This window comes from Eulemur rufifrons, chromosome 7, assembly GCF_041146395.1.
Source record: "Eulemur rufifrons isolate Redbay chromosome 7, OSU_ERuf_1, whole genome shotgun sequence".
Classification (NCBI taxonomy): domain Eukaryota; kingdom Metazoa; phylum Chordata; class Mammalia; order Primates; family Lemuridae; genus Eulemur; species Eulemur rufifrons.
In genome coordinates, this window is record NC_090989.1 from 132,787,185 (window position 1) to 132,807,907 (window position 20,723).

The window sequence follows — 20,723 nt, forward strand, 5'->3', positions numbered from 1 at the left end:
GCCATTCGATCCAGCAATCCCATTATTGGGCATATACCCAAAGGAAAAAAGATCATTCTGTAACAAAGACATATGTACCCGAATGTTTATAGCAGCACAATTCACAATAGCAAAGATGTGGAAACAACCCAAATGCCCATCAATACATGATTGGATTAGTAAGCTGTGGTATATGTATACCATGGAGTATTACTCAGCTATAAGAAATAATGAAGATACGACATCTCTGTGGTTCTCCTGGAGAGAGTTGGAACCCATTATATTAAGTGAAGTATCCCAAGAATGGAAAAACAAGCATCACATGTGCTCACCAGAAAATTGGTTTCCCTGATCATCACCTAAATACACATCTGGGAACGACACCAATCGGATATCAGACTGAGGTGGGGGGTGGGGGAGGGGATGGGGGTATGCCTACACAATGAGTGCATTGCGCACCGTTTGAGGAATGGTAATGCTTGAAGGTGCTGACTCGGGAAGGGGGGGTGGGGAAGGGAGGGATATATACCTACATGATGGGTGCAACGCGCACTATCTGGGGATCAGACACGCCTGGAGCTCTGACTTGGGGGGAAAGGCGGTACATGGACAACGTATGCAACCTGCAATTCTGTATCCCCCATAACAATAAGATGAAATAAAAATAAAAAAAAAAAAAGAAAGAAAGAAATTGCAAAAAAAAAAAAAAGAAGAAATTACAGCCAGGGGAGCAAACCCTGTGGTCTTTAACAACCACATGCAGATTAGTAGGGATATGAAATAACAATTCTTTGGGCTTATTTCCTCCAAGGGTGCATACCTACATTCAGCCTTGATATACCAGGTTACTGTGCAGTCTGGCAGGCTAGCCTTTGAGTTCTGGGCTCAGTTTGATCAGGTTCAAGTCCTGCTCTACCACCTGGAGCTGAGAGGCAATAGACGAGTTGCTTGAATTCCAGTTTTCTCATCTGCACTAGGACTACTGGTGCATGTACCATGGTTTGAAGATTTCCACTTTTGTCAGGTAGTCTAGATACCCTAAAGCAGTGGTCCCCAACCTTTTTGACACCAGGGACCGATTTCGTGGAAGACAGTTTTTCCATGGACGGGGGTGGGGTGGGGAGATGGTTGGGGGTGGGGTGTCGCTGCCTCGGCTCCACCTCAGATCATCAGGCCTTAGAGTCTCATGGGGAGCCAGCACCCTGGATCCCTCGCATGCGCAGTTGGCAGTGGGGTGCACGCTCCTGTGAGGGTCTGACGCCGCCGCTAATCTGACCGACTGGTGGGCGGAGGGAAGAGGGGTGATGCCAGCGATGCGAGCGGCTGTGGATGCAGGTGAGGCCCATCACTCGCCTCCTGCTGTGCAGCTGGTTCCTGGGTTGATGGTGGTCCATGCCCGGGGGTTGGGGACAGCGGCTCTAAAGCACTTCCCACAGCAGTACAACTACATTACAAGCAGCAAGACACTTAAAGTACTGCTGGGCTTGCAGGAAATCTCTAAGGGGTCCAGTGAACTAAAACAGGAAGAGTGAGTGGTGAAGAGTGGGTAAACTGCCATTGCCAGGGGCCAAATGTTGAACTGGCGTTGGGATGAGAAGCCAGAGCCTGGGGCTCCGTACAAGGCCAAAATCCTTAAAGGGACTAGCGTAGTCCCAGGGTAGGACACAAACAGGTGGAGAGCCAGATTTTGTCTGTGGTTCATAATTTACTGATCCCTGATACAAGATAACAATACTGCTTAACACCTGTAACCGCTTTATGATTTATATAAATCGTTGCCCTTATCTAATTTGATCCTCATACAAAAAGCAATGAAAATGCTCTTTTGGCTGCCACCACCAGCATCAAGTGAACTGATCACAAAAATAAAATGAACTGTTTTGGCCTAGATGTGTCCTATTTCCTTTCTTCCTTGTATGTTTGTCCTTTACCACAGAAGCCAATAAAAGCTGTGAATCAACACATTGCTGATGCCCATCTGGGTTATGCCGTTTCCCTGGTAATGGCCGAGAAGAAGAGCAGATTCATGTACACCTAAACTCACAGTGTACAAGCACTTCCTTTTCCCACTTTGCATGTGCAATAATGATTTCATTCATCTAGGCAGGATTTACTCTGTACCTCCGACCTGAACTGTAGCACAGAAATTCCCTCCTTTAACCTTCACATTTTAAAATGGAGTCTAGAGGGGTTCAGAGGGGAAAGATCAGATTAGGAACAGTGACTATATATTAGTTGTTGAAACAAGAAGGAATTGTAAATATGTAGATATTACTTTCAATTCATCATAATTCTAGAAAGACATCTTATTTGTTTGCATTGGCAGACATAAATAAATGCCAATGCAGGAAAGAGAAGAGACAGAGGAAGACAGAGGAAGAAATTAACATTATATCTGCTACATGAGACATATGGTAGACACTTTCCATGCTACATATGATTTAATTATCACAACTCTTGCCAGGAGGTTTGCCTCTCGTTTTGTGAAAAAGGAAATGAAGGTTACACAACACATCCCAGGCCCTGTGGCTTGTGAGTAGCAGTGCTGAGGTTTGAATTTAGGTCTATATGGGCTTCAAAGTGTCTTTTACTACACACATCGCTTCCACACAGGCAAGTCTGTGTTTTGGGAACAACTGCAGAAAGGAAAGATGAGTAGAAAATAGTATAATCAACTTCCATTTAAAGATGTTGGAAGATAGAAGCCTATTCATTGGTCTAAACCTCACACTGCGGCAGTATTTTTTCCCCCAGGCTGGGTCATTTTTTAACATTCTCCTCTCTCCACAGCAACAATTTTTCAAAAATAATCATAAAATGAAACAAGTCAAATTTACCTAAAGTCTGTACTTGTTAAACAAAAATATTTCACCTCACAGAGAATACTCTGTGTCACTGTTTTAAATTTAAAACACAAATGAAAATTTCAAGTTGTCACATAGTATGACAGAACTGAAGGAACTAAAGATGTATTTCTTTGACTGTACAATCATTGGACTCTCGTTGCTTATCCTGAATCTATTTCAATGCCTAATACATAGTAGTTCAAGGACTGGAGACACAAACTGTGCCCAAAGCACTGACTGTCATCCCAACGCTTTAGGAAGTAACTCTGGAAACTAGCACGAGCAGCTGCATCTCGTGTTCTGGGGCTGACTGGATAACTGGGAGTTCTCCAAATTAACCTTCATGTGAATTTATGTTTATTAAAAGATAAGCAATAAATTTGGAGCTGAAATATATATTACTAAAACTCAATAGTAACTGCAGCAATTGTTAGAACTTAGATCCACACAATAAATTTTTCAGGGGGAGTATTTTATTACTGAGATTGTTTAGAATGGGGCATGATGATAATAAAAAAGTCCGCTGAATTTTTGTCAGTTTTAGTATTGTTTTAAAATTCTTTTCAGACAATTTGTCCCCTTAATTGTCTGCAATGCCCGGGACAGACTATTCCCACCATCCCACCCTTGGTATGCTACTGTTCTGAAATCTTTATTTTGAAAAAAGATATGTGGATGACTCTTTTTTCTGGCATTCTCCATTTCTTCACAGTGTCCTGGGGTCCTCTTTGGGCTCCAACTGTCACTGGCTTTATTGTGGCATTGTGTCAAGATGATCCTGTCAGGGTGTGTGTGAGGTGTGCATGTGAGTGTGCACAAAGGAGCAGGAGGAGAAGATTCTTTGGCATCGAATGCAGCACCCAACATAGCTAATAATCCATAGAGTGACTACCTGGGGAGACCAACGCTCCACTATTCCACTATTCCACAGAATTCTTTAGTGACCCCCACTTGTCTGGGGAAAGCCCGCAGAACCAAAATGGATAATGACAAGGAGTGCTAGGGATCCACCAGGCATAGTGCCACACGTCAGGCACAATATCTTTACTCTCTTATCAGTGCTGGCTTTACTTCTGAAAAATGCAGATGGGCACAAAGCCTCCCCAAACTGGGAGGTTGTTTGATTTTAGCTTTGGCCACTCTGGCTCCAGCATCACTTAAAATGGCATCGCTGGTCAAGAGCCCAACTGAAGTCATGACTTGAATTTAGGCCAAGTTACCTTTTGACTCATTCTTTAAAGAGGTTAATGACTTAACATTAATTAAGCTGTGTTTGCATGTAATTTTCAAAAGAGCCCTAGGAAAGAGAGACTATTACTAGTCCCATTTTATGGATGAAGACACAGAGGCTTAGGGAGGATAAGAAACCTGCAAAAGGTCAGGGAACCAGAAGGAGACAGAGCTGGAGCTCCAGGACAGTTCTCATTCCTGAATCCATTCTCATGATCTATAGAGCAATATTCTCTGAGCAATAGAGAGGTTAGAAATCTTGTCTACAACAGGCAAACATCCAAAATGGTAAATTTTGCCTAAGATTAAATTTTCTACCACAAAGAAATAAAAAAGGTACAGGTTTGTCTCTTTGCAACGTGCATGCAGATATTTTTACAAGAACCCTAGAGGCCCTAGGTAACATCAGCCAGAGTCTAGGTCCACAGGAAGGAGAGAGGGGATAGCTGAATATACATCTATTGAGCATAACATAAGGTTTAACACAGGATTCCTACCATGTCTTCAAGCAAAAAGTGAAGAATACAACATTCCTTGAAGTATACTTGATGGAGATTTTATGTTATTATCATTTTAATAATAATCATTTGCCCGTAAGCTGGATTATTGGGGAAGTTTCCTTTAGATTTCATTTGAAGGCCTCTGCAGAAATTGCCAGCAGTGCTAGAATTACTCACGGTTATCGTTCCATCTGGATGCCAGTGTGCATCAGTGTTCCCCATAAGGTCAGAGACTGTCTAGTTTCTAGCACCTTCTTTAAGGAGAAGCCAGTGCCCAAGAGACCCCCTTCAGTATCCAGTGGTCCCAACCCTTGGAAGCAGTGAAGGCATTCTCGTATGTTAGTCCATAGCTCCATTTCAAATAATGGCTCTAAATATATTTCAAGGTAGTTCAACCTACATTTAGTATTTATTATTTAAAAGCATATGCAATTTTGTGTTTATAAGATCTGGTACCCCAGGCATTTGTTCTGTTTCTTGAAGGAAAATGGTTTCAGTTCATGATCATCATGTTCTTTCTTTGTCTTCCCAATAAATGCTGGAAATGATAATGCTGTCATTTCCAGTGGAATCTGTTTTGGTTTCCAAAGTTCCTTTATGTACATGTGGACTTCCACAACAAATCTGTGAGACAGATAGAGCAGGTATTGTCTTTCGTTTTTAATAGATGGGAAAAGTGAGGCTTAAATTGTTTAGTAGGAGTACTAGGTCTATAATTCAAATCCATCTGCTCAATGGTGTGCCAATAAAACATCCCCTTTCCCCTAAAAAAAAAGCTCCAACTCATAGCATTTGCTGACTTTCAGGTGTAAATAACCCCATCACAGTTCATTTCAAGCCACAAAAATGTTATTACATGCAAAATTGGCTCTCTCGAGCAAGCAGAGCTAGCTCCAGCATAACATGAGATCCTTCAACTTCTAACCCTGTGCCCTTTACGTACCATCAAATTAAGTTTTTATTATTTTAATTTAAAACAAGCATTTAGCCCCATGTCCTGAGAAGGAAGCCTTAAGACTGTAAGAATGTTTGATACAGAGTTCCCTTATGAGAAGATTATCTGTGGACATTTCTTCTGCATCCACTGACATGCTTGGGTTTTGAAGATTCTCCCCTGGTTACAACCAAACGGACGAGAGAAGCTGGCCCTGAACTGTTCCAGGGATGTTCCTGTATGCGGGAATGCATCAGAGATCAACATTTCCTTCCCATTCAATCCCACTGACAAAATATGTTCTAGCCAAAGATCTCCAGGCATTTTCGATGCTTGTCTAACCACCCTCATTTTACACATAGGGGATGTCAATGTCCAGGAAATTAAATGACATGCTCAAAGTCACATAGGATACTGGAGTGGGAGTCATGACTGGGGTGCTTCCCTACCACTCCAAGATGCTTCCTAGTCCATCACCACGAAAAAGAAAAAAAAAAAAAAAGACTTCTGAAAAATGTGGCAGAGTTCAAGATACCTATTGAAAGCAATATAGACTATCAGAAGCAAGAATGTTGTGAGACAACAGACATCCTACAAGGTCTATTTTTGCTGGGTTTTCCAGACTATGCTGTATCTATGGAGGCCCAGGGGGGTCAGCAACATAGGACGAGATCAGACCGAAGTGGATAAGACTCTGGACTCCCGTGAATGTAAATTAAAATACCTCTGCATTCATCTGTTTTATATGTTGGGTGTCAGATTAAGATTTCTTTTGAAGAAAGGGTTCTATGACTTAAAAAAAAAATAAGCTGGAAAACTACAACAAAGACCAAAGTCTAGAATGTTAATTTTCAAACAAAGCTCTTTGGTGTGAGATATTGGCTCTCATAAACTAAAGGGAGCCTTCTGGCTGCTCTTTTCCCACGATCTGGAGAGATAATGTATGTGCAAACACACTGAAAATAAAGACGGTGTATGCAAACTGAAGTCAACACAGGTCCTGTAATTCCAGTCTCGTCCTTTCTGAAAAGCAGTGGACATTTCAGTGCCATGCATGGCAACCTTACTGGTGATTTTTCTATCATATGACTCCCAAATGACCCGGACGCTCCGGGTCCTCAGCTGACACCCTGGAGGCCAGCCAGGACTCCTGGCTGCCTGAACAAGTGCACAAAGGTAACCACTGTCCCCACACTTGCTGGGGTGACACTGTCATAGGCCACACAGACCTCTGACAAGCCTTCTATGAAAATAGACAAGAAAGCTGAGGATAACAATGAGCAAACACCAGGTTTTCAGACCTATAAACATGCAGTCACCTCACAAAGCATTTCAGATGGAAAACTGAAGAAACGAAGAAAAATGTCTTGTTAAGTAGCCAAAATAATTCAATTATTTCAAGTAGAAAAGAGAGACACAGAGGATGCATTGATCAAATATTGTAGATTTAATTTGCCCTGTACTGTATTAATTAGGTTCTCCTCAGAACAAATATTAAATACTAAATATTTTTGGAGACAACATTATAAGCTAATAGGTAACAAATATTCATGCTGAAACTACAATGGAAAAGTACATAGGAAGAGAATACATATATATTGTTTGCTACCATTATGCTTCTAAATAGTTAAAATACATACTTATGTATAAAATATTGAAATATATTTGTTTATGTGTGTGTATTTATAATGTCCTTTTAAAGACTACTAAACTGTTGTATAACTTCCTATTGGAATAAAATGACTTTAAGAATGATACTATTATTTAAAATTAAATAATTAAAAAATTTTAAAACCATATAAAATGATTATAAATTAGAGCATTTGTGAAATCTAGGTTAGATACTAACATCTATTAGGATAAGGATTCTGAAATATTTTATAGTCCTCTAGATTTTAATGAGCATATAAAATGGACACAAATAGGAATGAAAAATAAATTGAGGCTAAAAGTAAGTTTTAGGTAAGTAAGGTCTACTATTTAACTTTCTTTTAAGATTATGTACACTAGGAGAAAGTGCTGGAAACATGTTGGTTGCTAATAAATGTAACACATTGAGGGTAGCTGTTAGTGTCTTACTAAAAAATCCAGAACGCAGACAGGGATGGAAAATATTCCTCTCTGTTACTCTCAAAGCTTAAATTTCACCATACTTGCCAGGCATGTAAAAAGTTAATCTTTAGCAAAGCTAATGTGCTTAAAATAGTTAGTCTATTGTTCTCAACAAGTTATAAACCTAGATTATAAAATGTTAAACACTAGAGATACAAAACTCAAATACACTAATTCTTTGGCACACATTTTTCCCCCTCTGCATTACTTTTCTTTTATAAAGGCTCAGATTTTATGACTGAAGGATTTTTAAAAAAAGAACAGAAATGCAAACTTCTATAAGGAAAGCTAAGTAAGGAAAACCATATTTTAAAGGAGCATACACTGCTTTTCTTTTAAGTAATAATTTTGTAATGTCTCCTTTTTCATTTCTAATTTTGTTTCTTCGGGTCTTTTCTCTTCTTGGCTAGTCTAACTAGCAGTTTATCAATTTTGTTTATTTTGCCAAAGAACCAACTTTTGGTCCAGTTGTTCTGTTATAATGAAACATTTCATGTTCAACATTTCATTAATATTATATTTAGCAATACCGAAAAAAGAAAAATACTATCTTAGGGAACATGCTTAAATGTCACATAATACTAAATGTTCTTAGTCCATGCTAGAACTTATAGAAAACAAGAAGAGTCTGGAAAATATTCTCAACATTATCATGACCCTGAAAAGTTGGTGTTTTTATCCTACTTTACAGACAGGCAATCTCAAGCCTAGGGATGTTGAGGTCTGCTGGGATTCGAACCCAGATCTTCTGAACATCGAGTACTTTTCTTTTCCCATTTCTATAAAATTGTTCTAATAAATGACCATGTTTCCATTTGAACCAAAATAAGGAGATAATTTACAAAAATATGGACAAATTAGGAAAGGATTATTAGGTTCTCACAAAGGATTTGCCCCTAGATTAAGTTACCAGTTCCTGTAACTCATTTAAAGAGGCCTAAAATTGTCCTCAGTATTTTAGAAAACTTTCTGTGAATATGAAGTAGCTTTGTAGACAGAGCCAAACTTGGTGAGTGATCAAATTTATTTGTGCTTCAGTTGCAGCATCACAAAAAAGGTTTTAAGCGTGTCTGTCATGGAGAAAGGGACACAACTATAAACATGGACAAAAATATGTGAAGCAACAGTTTTAGGCACTGGACAACAGTGCCCGGCTGGGATCCTTGAGAGGAGGAAAACAGGAGATGAGCTCCGCATTTACCTTGGCTTTCTGCCTTGGTGCACTTTTCAAACTGCAGCTCAGGGAAGTGGAACCCAAACAGAGAGCAGCTGAGTGAAGGAAACTGAGATCAGATTTTGGGGTGGCAGATATGGCAGGAATTTGTGGGGCAGGGGACTGGAGAGGAAACTTCACAAAGAAAGAGCTCCAGAAATATGCACAGGGGGTCTCTGCAGCCTTTAGACAAATATGAAGCAAATCATACACAAGACCTACCCCAAACAGCTATTCTGAGAGCAGGGAAGAGCATCTGACGGCTGCGTAATGTCAGGAGATGGTAGAGTTCCAACCAACCAGAGAAAACAGACCTTGCTGAACACTTCTCAAGATTCAAGTTGAAACTCCAGAAAGGCAATGGCTTAGTAGAGGGACTACTCTCGTCCTAGAATAAGGACCACTCTAGATTTGCCCTAAAAAAATCCTAAAACCGAAACTCAACTAGTTACAGCTGATCTGCCAGAAAATTAAATGCCTGCTGAAACAAAACTCAACACTCTTCAAAGGAAGAGAATGGCACACAAAGTTTTAACATTGCCACATCCACGATGTCTACCATGAAATAAAAAATTACTACATAGGTGGTCTGGCTGACATCTGAAGAGAGTTGCTGTTTCAGCCTGCCCGATATATATATGCTTCCTACTTATAAGAACATAAATTTGTAGCAAGAGAATCCTTCTTTCCTATAGGGAACACATTCCAGTTGGGTCAGCCAGGGCCTTCCATTCTCACTAGTAGCCAAGTTACCAAAAGAAATAGAATATACTGCTTCGTGGACACAGGGATGGGCACATGACCAAGTTGGGCCAATGAATGTCCTCTTTGTCACTTGTCCATAAAAATGCTGTCATTCAAACTAGTGAGATGTGAGTGGGGTGCTGATGGCACCATGTTTGCTACGTGAAGTGAGTTTGCACAAGAGATGGGGAAGTAGAGTTCAGCCATGATGACATCATTTGTGCCCTTGGATTTAGCCCTGTCAAAAGGATTTTGCAAACCTTGTATGCTGAGATTCAGAAGTATTTTAGTTCTGCACTATTAAGCAATAACAGTTCTGACAGGGGCTTAGATGCTCAGGTTAGCACGTATGCTACACCGTGACCCGGAATGTAACTTCCTAGTGAGAGAGTCAACATTTGATAGCTGAAAATTGATAGTCCTGGCTTCTTGTTAAAAAGCTGTATTATCTTGGGCCAATCTCTCACCTTCCCCCCTCCCTCCCGGTACACTGAGAAGGGAGACTTTCTAGGGCTCTTTCTAGCTACAAAATTCCATGAGTCTATGAAATAAGGGACTTTCCAAAGTCAGCTAGATAACAGGTTAATGCTAATTTACAAAAGTGACTTATTCAAGGCAACAAAGAAAGGGTGTAAGATGAGAGACACAGGAATCCAGTGACAAAGCTTGAAGAAAAAGCTCATATAGCCTCTCAATGCCCCGATTTGCTGATTCTTTGACCAATTTTTCTCCTCTTAAGTTTGCAAGGTTGAATTAAACCAGTTCTATCATACAGTAATTTGGGCTCCAGAGAAACTCATTGTGAATGAGGCAGAAACTGAATTGGGCAAGGGGATTATTGTTTTCTCTCAGGCCAGCTGTCTCTTAAAGATTTTGAACAAGCCACACTTTTCCCACTTTCTAACATGTAAAATTACTCATGATGATTTAGGACTACTGTTAGGAATAAAAAGGAGTAATATGAATAAAGAAAAAGTCAGGTGACCTATGAAAACACTGGTTATCTATTTTCTGATGTGATGGCATTCAAGTTTGGGTGTACATGGGCCATTCAGTCTTTGCTCTTTAGAATAGGAGCAGTTGAGAAAGGGCTTCAAGGAGACATGTTGGGAGGTGCCACAGATGGGAAATATATGAAGTGAAAATTTTGAACTCAAAAACTCATTAATAAATGTGTGAATTTTTTAATCATAATACTATTTGAGGAAACTCACTTTATTTTTTCAAAAATTTAATGTCAGTTTTATTCTCATGTGTCTTTTTTTAATGGTGTCATAATGTATATATAATCTATGAGAGTCCTATATCCATTTTTGACTTAAAATATAGTTAGCATTACATACAACATCAGAAAAAATGTAGAAATTTTAGAAAAGCAACAGGAAAACATTGTCTGTGATAATAATATCCAAAGATAATGACTACTGCTCAATTGTGTAAAACCAATGAGGACATATATAAAATTTATATAGAGTTCCTATAGTCTGTAGATTTTATTGATATAAAAAATAACATTAGAGACAAATCTAGAAAAAAGATAGCATGAAGAAGAAAAAAGTTTCTAAAATCCAACAACCCAAATATAACTGTGTCTTAATAATTAGGTATATTTTTTTTTTAGTCTTTTTTTAATGTCTCCATTTGAAAGCATCTTATAATCATCTCATTTAACCCTTATAGCAACTCTATGAGGTAGGTATTATTCCCACTTCACAGATGAGTTGTGTGGCCCTAATTCCAAAGCCTATGCATTTAAGCACTACACTGCCTTAGACGCATATGTGTGAATATATAAACTGTATATATACATAGTGTGTATATACATATAGACATTTATATATGCATTTGTGTGTTCATTTCCATTCATGTAGCCACAGATTTTTATAATTGTATCCTAAATGTTACAACTATCCATAGTAATTTGTCATTTATGCTTCTCACAACATACCAAGCAAGGGTCCCCAGTTAGGTCACGGAAAGCCACAGACTGAGAGATAAGAAAGGCCAGCTGCCATTTGTTAGCTGTTGAGCTCCCAGAGGGGACAGCCAAGGGGACAAAATCTTGAGAAGAATGTTGTCCAACACGAAAAAGGACCCATGTCTAAAGCCAAGAGAAACACCTGACTGAGGTTACTTGAAGTGGAAAAGTTTTTGAGCTATAATAGTACGTATTTGGGTGTTTGCTGTTCATTTTGTCTGAGCCACTCTCCCCCTTTTGGTGACTATAGGAAGGGTGCTGCAAAGGAAGGTAGGATAAAGGAAATCTCCATTCAGCATGAGGATTCTGAGACAGATCTATGTGATTTGGACATGTGGTTCAGCAAGTAGACCTGCCATCTCCCTGCTGTCCCACAGAGCTGAGCACAGTCAGTGAACATTTTATAAGTGTGACGTGTGACTCCCAAGCTTCACCACACAGCTCCAAGTGACGTCAGCTTGGGTCCTCACTACTCAACAGTCCACAGCAAACTGATTCTTGCTCTCCTTAAACCATGTTATTCCTAGTTCCCCCCTTATTCCTTTTCAAAATCATTGTCACCACCATTATCTCAATTTCTCTGGCAGAACAATTTGGACCCACCTTGTACTCTACCTTCTTCACCCTTCCCTCCTCTCCTAACGTATCAAATTCTGTAAGTTCTTTCTCTTTGGTATTCTGGCATTGGTCCCTTCCTTTACCCGCCCATTGCCTCAACCCTGGTCAACATTCTTATGATGTTCTTATGACTACTGCCATCATTGCACTATGAGCAGTGTTAAGAGGGAAAGGAGCCACTGTTAAATAATTTTTCTGGGATGACGGCTTTATATCTGATTGTCCTGAGCACCCCTTCTCCTCATCTTCATTTTTCCTGCATACCATTGCCACATCCCTAAAGTGCAAGTGTCCTGTCAAGGTCTTAATTAAAACCAAATCCAGGATTTACACTGCATTCAGAGTAACGTCTGGATTCCTCGGTCAGGCTTTTATAATTTGATCCCTCCTTAACTCTCCAGGTTTTTCTCTTGTAACTCTTGTCTTCTATGACCCTGCTAGTTCAATGAAACTGTGACACTCGGTGCTCTCTGCATATACCAGGCATATTCCATCCACCATTTCTTTGTTTGTACCTTCCCACTCCTCTCCATCACAAAATTCCTATTCCTTTCGAGTCCATTTCACTTTGCACACCAGCCCTAAATGTTTAACCATACTTTCCTATGAACACCTATTCTACCATCTTAGTGCTCAGAATATATCATCCAATTTTTAAAATTTGTCTCTGTGTGTCCCATCTAGACAAATAATAATAAAAATAATTTATAAATAGAAGAAAGTGTATAGTTCACAAGGAACTTTCTAACACATTATCTGACTTTATCCTAAAGAACAGAAAGCGTGGCAATTATTTGTTCCCATTTGGCAGATAAGAAAAGTAGATCCAAGAAGGGTACAAGATATAGTCAAGGTCACAAAGCCAAAGTTTCCTTCCGCCACATTTAGTAAAATGAATAAAAATGTCACAATTAGACAAACTATACCAACAACATTCAAACAAAGGAAGAGATACAACACAGTAAAACGATATTTGAAAGAGGATGGCCAGGGAAAGAGAGAAATAACAATGTAGAGACCCAAGAGTAATTTCTCTCTAGCTTCAAAGCAGTCCTAGGAGAGGACAGCACTTCCAGGAGAGTTGAACAAATTTTGGGGGGAATCTTACAAAAATGCCCTACAATCCAGAGGGAAGCACGCTGAGGGATTACCAGGCAGCACAGGCTGGGAAAATTTTTACAGAATGAACTTTTAGAGTAGAAGTTCTGAACAACAACCACTACAGATCCCAAGATAAAGGTTTAGATAAAAATTCCAAACAAAGAGTTAAACCCAATTAACCAACCATGACTATTCATCATCCCAGCTGAGTCCTCCTCCCTACTCTCAAGCAAAAGAAGAATTCCAGTAATACTCAGTCCTTGAACTTCAGTTCTAAGAGAAGATAAACAGGTCTCAGAGAAGATGGTGTGAAAATCAGGTATGATTCATGTATACAATATTTGGGAAAATAGATGGTCTAGCTAGGACTTTCCACATTAAATGAGAAAGGCAAAAATAAATGGCATAGCAACTGTGCAAAAAAAATCATAAAGGAAAGAAGGAGCGAAGGCAAGAAAGGGAGAAAAGTATCAAGAAAAGACTGATAATAATATATTTTAGAAAAAAACCCTAAAGAAACAGAAGAAAAAAATTCGCAACAAATACCCTGCATCATAGAAGACATTAAAAAGAATAAGTTTGATGAACAAATAAAGACAAGGAGGAGATAAAGAGATAGTAGAATGAGTAGAAAGAGTTACTGCAGAACTTAAGATACAAAATGAAAATCAAAACACCACTTCTGGAGAACTAACAAATAAATTATATATATAAAAAACCAAGGTTGGTAAATTTAGTTAAATGCCTTTTTGATATCTCTGGCATCTATGGAGGTGATTGTATATTTTTTTCTCCTTTTGCCAGTTGAAAGGACTAGTCACCTTAATAAACACAAATATTTTACAAATAAGGGAACAGATCGTTAGCCAAATGGATGAAGATTATGAAAAAGTTGGTCATACTAAAAGTAACTACAAATGGCCAATAAACTCAAATACACACACATACATACACACCTGCAAACTCAAACGCATTTTAAAGAGAAGCAAATCACAAAAGGATTTAGTACCAATCGGACTGACAAGAATTAACAGCTATGTTAAAGTTATTGATGAGATAGGGAACCAAGAAATCTCATAAATTATCAGTGATTGTGTAAATTTCTGCAAATGTGTTTGAGGACATTTTGACAATATCTAACAAATATTAAGTCTATCAATTTTTAACTCAACAATTACACTGCTGGGAATTTATCACACAGATATATTTGCCCAAAGCTGCAAATGAAAATGTACAGTATTTTAATTGTACTATTATTTGAAATAGCAAAACTAACCATCTGCCTCCTAAAATTAAAAAAAAGTAAAAACAGATGCAAACTCTGTATGTCCATTAATGAGGGACTGGTTAAAAGAATTATAACATATTTATACCATGAACTACAATCAGCTCATTAAAAGACATTATTGAAGAGGGGGGAAAATCTTCAAGACATATTATTAAAAGAAAAAAATGCAAGGTCAAAACAATGAGTGTGGGAAAATTCCGTATATATTAAGAAACAAATGAGCAGAAAGAAACTATCTACATCCTTCCATCTATATCCAGTATTACTAAATCATGTGGGCTTCATTTTCCAAAAGACTGTGAAATGCATCCAATTTTCTCCAACCATATGCTTGTCCAAGCTACCTTCATGCTAGTCCAAACTGCCTCATATTCTTCCCCTGCACTTCTGCAATAGCCTCCTAACTGACTCCAACCCAGCACTTCTCTCCACCTCTGCTCTGTCTATACTCTAGTCATTGTAGGTACGTTGGGTTTTTTGAACAAGCTATGGTCCTCCCAGTAGAGTCTCTTGCACACACTCTTGCCTCTGTCTGGAACATTCCCCTCCAGTCCAATGCAGTTTTCCATTCTTCCTTCAGATTTCAGCATAATAATCTCTTCCTCAGAGAAACTCACATATTCTTTTATGTTACACTTAATTTACAACTATACATTTACCTGTGTGTAATTAATATCTATTTCCCTCTGCTAAACTATAAGCTCTAGGAAAACTGGTAATGTGTGTTTTTACTTATCTTTGAATCCCCAACAAAGTATGTGGCTCAGAAGTCAAAGTATTTCAATCGCTCTGTCTATCTACCTATTTACCTGTTTGTCTATCCATCATTCATCCATCCATCCATCCACCCATGCATATATCTGCATATATCTATCCATTCTGTAGCTGTATTGAAAATATCTAGAAGAAATGATTAGGTATTAATCATCATACGATTAATATCTAGGGACTGGGGCTAAGAGAAGAAATGGACGAGGGTAGGGACTTACATTTTATTTTAAATATTTGTATTTGTTTGCATATTTACTAGGTGTACTGAATATTTAAAAAATAATTGATCATATTAAAGCTACTACTTTCACGTTGATGACATGAGATCAACTATATCTTAAAAATGTCTTCAGTCTATAAAGGTAATTAATAGTGTCTTAGTATCCTGTCACTAGGACTATAATCATGTCTCTGAGAGACCTGCATACTAATACAATTCTCTTTTCTTGCCAACTCAATTCAGTTCTATTTCAAATATAAATAGATCTTCTCACAAGCATTCTTCTGCGTGTTTGTATACTCATGCAAAGACATCTTTTTTCTCATTAAGGGTGTTAGAAAATCTCCAGGAAATTCAGTCACATTGTCATAGTCTTTTCAAAGAAAGGAACAATGTGTAGGAAACAGATTCTCTTGATTTGATTAATGAACAAAGGAACCTCTTTAACCCAATTCACCTTAGATCACCTTCCCTTGATGGAACTACTAGCTCCTATATCAATTCAAGAAGGTAAATTCTCAACAATTAGGGAAGAATTCTTGACATTAGTAGAGAGATCTTTCTTGGTCTTTATTTCTAGCTAAGCTACCAGTTAGTCCCGCTTAGAAGACTTTTTACTCTGGAGAATTATCCCAGCAGCAATATGGGCCACATTAATCTTACCACTTTTACACAGGACCACCAAACATCCTTTCACTCATCAGATTTGGTTGAAAAAATAAGCCCAAGACTTCTCATTTTAGTTTCTAAACAGGTGTAAGTCTGGACTTAGAACACTACCATAGAATAGCTCTGTATAAGGAACCCTATAGATCAGAAGGAAAACAAGGCCTTTCTGTGTTGTTCTGTGTTTCCTAAATTGTTATATAAGAGAGGTGATCTTGCCTAACTATTTGCATTCTGCAAATTCTGCATTCTTATGTGTGGAATACTGTCACAACTCCAAGAACTTCTGGAGTCAGAGATAAGCCATGAAGTATCATAAGGTACCATTGATATACATAGTGAAAAAATCTCATTCAGTAATACCCAGTAGAACACTTAGGGGTGGGGCAATGGTGAAAGGAAAAGAATATTTCATAGGCATTTGATTCTGTGAAAATCTATGAGCTTCTTTAGAGGACAAAAATCCATAAAATCATTCACCCTCAGTATAATTCCCACCCTTGGTATAATTTACCCTTAGTATAATTAGAGTGTGCCATTTCTGACTGCAGGAGCCCAGGGATTAGTCACTTGAACAGAAAAAGTTCCTATTAGACAAGTGACCTCTGGAAAGAAGCCAAGAGTACTTCCTAGTATTCTAGCACACTCCAATAAATACATTTTGGAATTTATTGATACAGAAGCATTGCACGTAAAACCCATGCACCTCTGACCAATGTCAGAGCAGTCAGAACAGGGGTTACCCCTGGGGAAAGATAATGACTGTGAAGAGGGAGGGAGACTTCTGGATGCTGGAAATGTTCTAACGATGGTATCACTGGTGGCTTCACAAGCATATATATACATATATATATATACATATACACACACACACATATGCACTCATTGAGCCATTTATGATTTGTGCACTGCATGAATATAATACCTTGATTAAGGCAAAATTTAAGTAAAGGTACAACTGATTTCCAAGAAAGGTGGCTATGGACCTCTGCATTGGGGAGAGGACCTTTGAATAAGAAAAACAGCACAATCTGATTGTCATTTCTAATGTCTAATAAGAATTTTATGGTATAATAAGAATTCTATTAAAATAATGTTTTACAGATGTGTCAAATATGGGGCCCCCCATTAATAGCTGCAGGAGAATGAGAATATAATTTGAAATGCTCAATTTTTGTTAATGATCAGAAAAACACAACTGGCCACCAGCCTACTACTTGAGAGAATAAACCACTTTGAAAATTGCTATAGCAAAAATTTTCTTCCAGCCTTGGCTTTGAGATTCCTCACTTATATTTAAAGGAGTACCCAAATTATTATAGCATTTCCAGAGAAATACCAAGTACACTACAATTCTTACACACACAAACACACATATGGGGAAGTTGTGTTTGCTGGAGGAGCAGGGAGGAGCTGGATGTGTTGTCACACTCTCTAAATACGGGAGAATTGCTCTCTCCTTTCCCATTCAAAATAATCTGCCTTTAAATCCTTGAGATTTTGGACTGCATGTTGTAAACATGGATCCTGCAATTATATTGTCATTAGAATATAGGTAATAATCCACATTTACCCAAACAAGTCAGAACCGAATAGAATCCCATGATGGTTTAACAGAAAAATGTAAAAACCAAGCAACCAACAAATAATTGAGACAATTGGAACTACCCGAGCTCACTACCACCGATGGGAAGGCTGTGTTCCCAAACAGCACTGGCCTGCGGAGCTTTTAGAAAATTTCCAGATACATCATTATGCATGAATCCTGCCATTTCGCTGAAACATTTTAGACAATCCTGAATATCAATTCCCACGGTATACTGAAAATTCACATACCTCTTTTCACAGCCTCCGGCCACAAAAGCAGGTCATTTCATATGAAATGATAGGATGTACAATATGACTTTTTAAAAAATCATCTAACCTTACCCTCTATTTAAATGTGTACTTTCATACTTCTCGGCCTAGATGGGCTTTTGTTCAGTAACTTCAACTCTATCCCATCTGAACCCCCAATGTCCACCTAAACTTCCAGGTAGGAGATTCCTGAGTTGCTTCTAAACAGAGCCTCTCTCCTGAGGCTCACACCTCTGTTTTCGCAGTGTGAAACTGAGCTCATGTTTTCTCCACACCCTAACTTTACTTTCATCTTATACTCTCAATATTATAAACTCAAAACCTGAGCCAAAGCAATGATCAAATCATGTCTTCTCTGTTTCCAATAAATCTCCTCCTTCCATTTCTTTCTGACCTGTCCTTGTCCTGCTTACAAAGTGCCTGGACAATAATCAGGTGCCCCCTCCTCTCTGCCTAAATGCCTCCAGACTTTCCATTCATCTGTCCACCCTTCACAACAGAGCTACTCTTTCAAAATACAAATCTTACCACTTCTTTGCTGATAACCTTCTATGGTTCCCCAATTCACAGGGATTAAAAACCTCAACCCCTTAGCTTGGCATTTAAGGCCATCTACAAGGAGACTACAGTCCAATTTTCCAAACTTAACCTTCAAAAGATGTTCTCACCCCTGTACCTTATGTTTTGGTGATATCGCCTGCATTTCCCCCCAAAGTCAAATCATCATCATACCTTTGCAAAAACAGTTCCCTTCAGTTTGAATGCTCCCTCTCCCATGAACATTTCAAGATTGATTTCAAGCGAGAGACAGTATAATTCTGTGATGAGACACCAGACTTTGGCCTCAGACAACCAGTTCAAAGCCAAGAGCTACCACTTTCTTGTCAACAAATCTTAGGTAAATTGTTGCTTAACCTTGAGCTGAGAACCTCTGCTTCTTCATAGCTGTACAAAGAGGACAATAACAGTATTGCTATTGCAGGGTTATGGAGAGGACTGAATGAGTTAAAGCATGGAAAGTACTTAACACAGTCCTTGGTACTTACTAAGCATCATATTTGCTATTATTGCCATTGATATCATCATTATCATCATCATTATTACCTACTTCAAGATTTTCCTGCCCCACCAATTGGAATTAATGCTTTCTTCCTCTTGTTCCCCCCTGCTATGCTGTCCATGGCTCTATTGATAATATTTATCAAAATATGACATATGAGTTATTAATGACTAACCTTATTTCACAGGGGCAAATACATTCTTTAAACAGTTATTAGCACAAAACCACATCTTAATCATCAGTAGTATACACCTAGTGCTTTGCATTTTTTCCCCTCAGTTATACTATAATTCATTTATGTCTTCCAAATCTACATATCACTTAGGCCTGCAACCTGGACATCCTGTTAGAGTCTCCACTTCCCCACTTATGTACACTAATATTCACTGAATCTTGCAGAATCTATTTCCTTAACATATTTTATAACCTGAACCAATCAGCATTACTTTGATGAATTGTAGTTCACCAAGATTATTATAATTGTTTCTTCTTCTTGCATGCAGGGATCATGTTTCATTCAAAGTGAGTAGCCCAGTGCTTGGCACATAGTAGGCTATCAAAAAGCTCATGTTCCAAAATGAGTGCATCATTACATTCCATTACAACTCCATACACGTAGGTGGAAACTTTATCCTTACAAATGCCCCACATATGGATTGTAGACCACACCAGTATGCTCTGAGGTTGGCTCAAGGGGCTAGGAATTCCTAAGGGGGTTAAAAATTCTGTTCCAATCATTTCTGTGAGAGGCATGCAGTCCAGGAAGAAGTAGGAAGAAGACAGGCCCAGAGACAGCATGGGACTGGGAAAAACAATTAATATGAGATCATTTCTCTTTTTCAGGGTATGATGTCAGACAAGTTCAAAGATGACTGTGACCTAGTTCTTGTTTTCAGGGACAACACAGTCTATGCAGAAAAACCTACCTACCACTGTGATAGGCACAGTGATGCACCACCCAGATCCCCCTTCTGCAAGGTAGAACTGATTTCCTAGCTACTAGGAGTACGGTTGGCCCTGATAGATTTCCTTTGGCTAACGAGAGCCTCATCATCCAAAGTCATGCCCCTTCCCAAGACAACCCACATTCAGTGATTGGTTCATGCAAAGATATAAAGGCCCAGCCCCCTCACCCAACTTGGAGTGACTCTGAAGGGCCATCCCAGTTTCAGTACTCCTTGAAGGTTGGCAGAGACATGCCCTGAGAATCCATCACAGCCTTCTCCCTCTATCCAGGCCTGCTTCCTTCACCTTCCCTACCATGGACATTGATCCCAGTAAACCTCCTCCAGGCTAAGTTCTGTCTCAGAATCTGCTTTTCAGAGAACCTAAACCATAACAACCAATGATAATGAAGATGGGATGAAAACTTATCACAGAATACACCATAACCCAGAAGTGGTCTATAGGCCAAGGCTGGCCCCTAGAATTGTTTTGTGTAGACCTTACAGGAATTAAAAACTATGAACTAGTTCTCAACATTTAAAACAAATTGTTTGCCAAAAGCTGAAGCCCTGGTAACAATGGGTCTGGATTTGCATGTGGCACCAAGAGCTGGAGTTGAGGGACAGTGTTCCTTTTTATTAATAAATAGCTCTCACAGGCT

The 20,723-nt window shown here is 38.8% G+C and overlaps 1 protein-coding gene across 7 annotated transcripts in view; it reads right to left on the reverse strand.

Annotated features, from left to right (window-relative positions):
* THRB (thyroid hormone receptor beta) overlaps positions 1–20,723 on the reverse strand; it is a 361,122-nt gene that overhangs the window by 235,298 nt on the left and 105,101 nt on the right. Inside the window, exon 1 of one of the 7 annotated variants that reach the window (XM_069475450.1) lies at positions 5,012–5,052. The exons of the other annotated variants lie outside the window; for them this stretch is intronic. The gene's annotated coding sequence lies outside the window, so the exon portion shown is untranslated. Of the gene's footprint in view, positions 1–5,011; positions 5,053–20,723 lie in introns of those variants that run through there. 7 annotated transcript variants of the gene reach the window in all.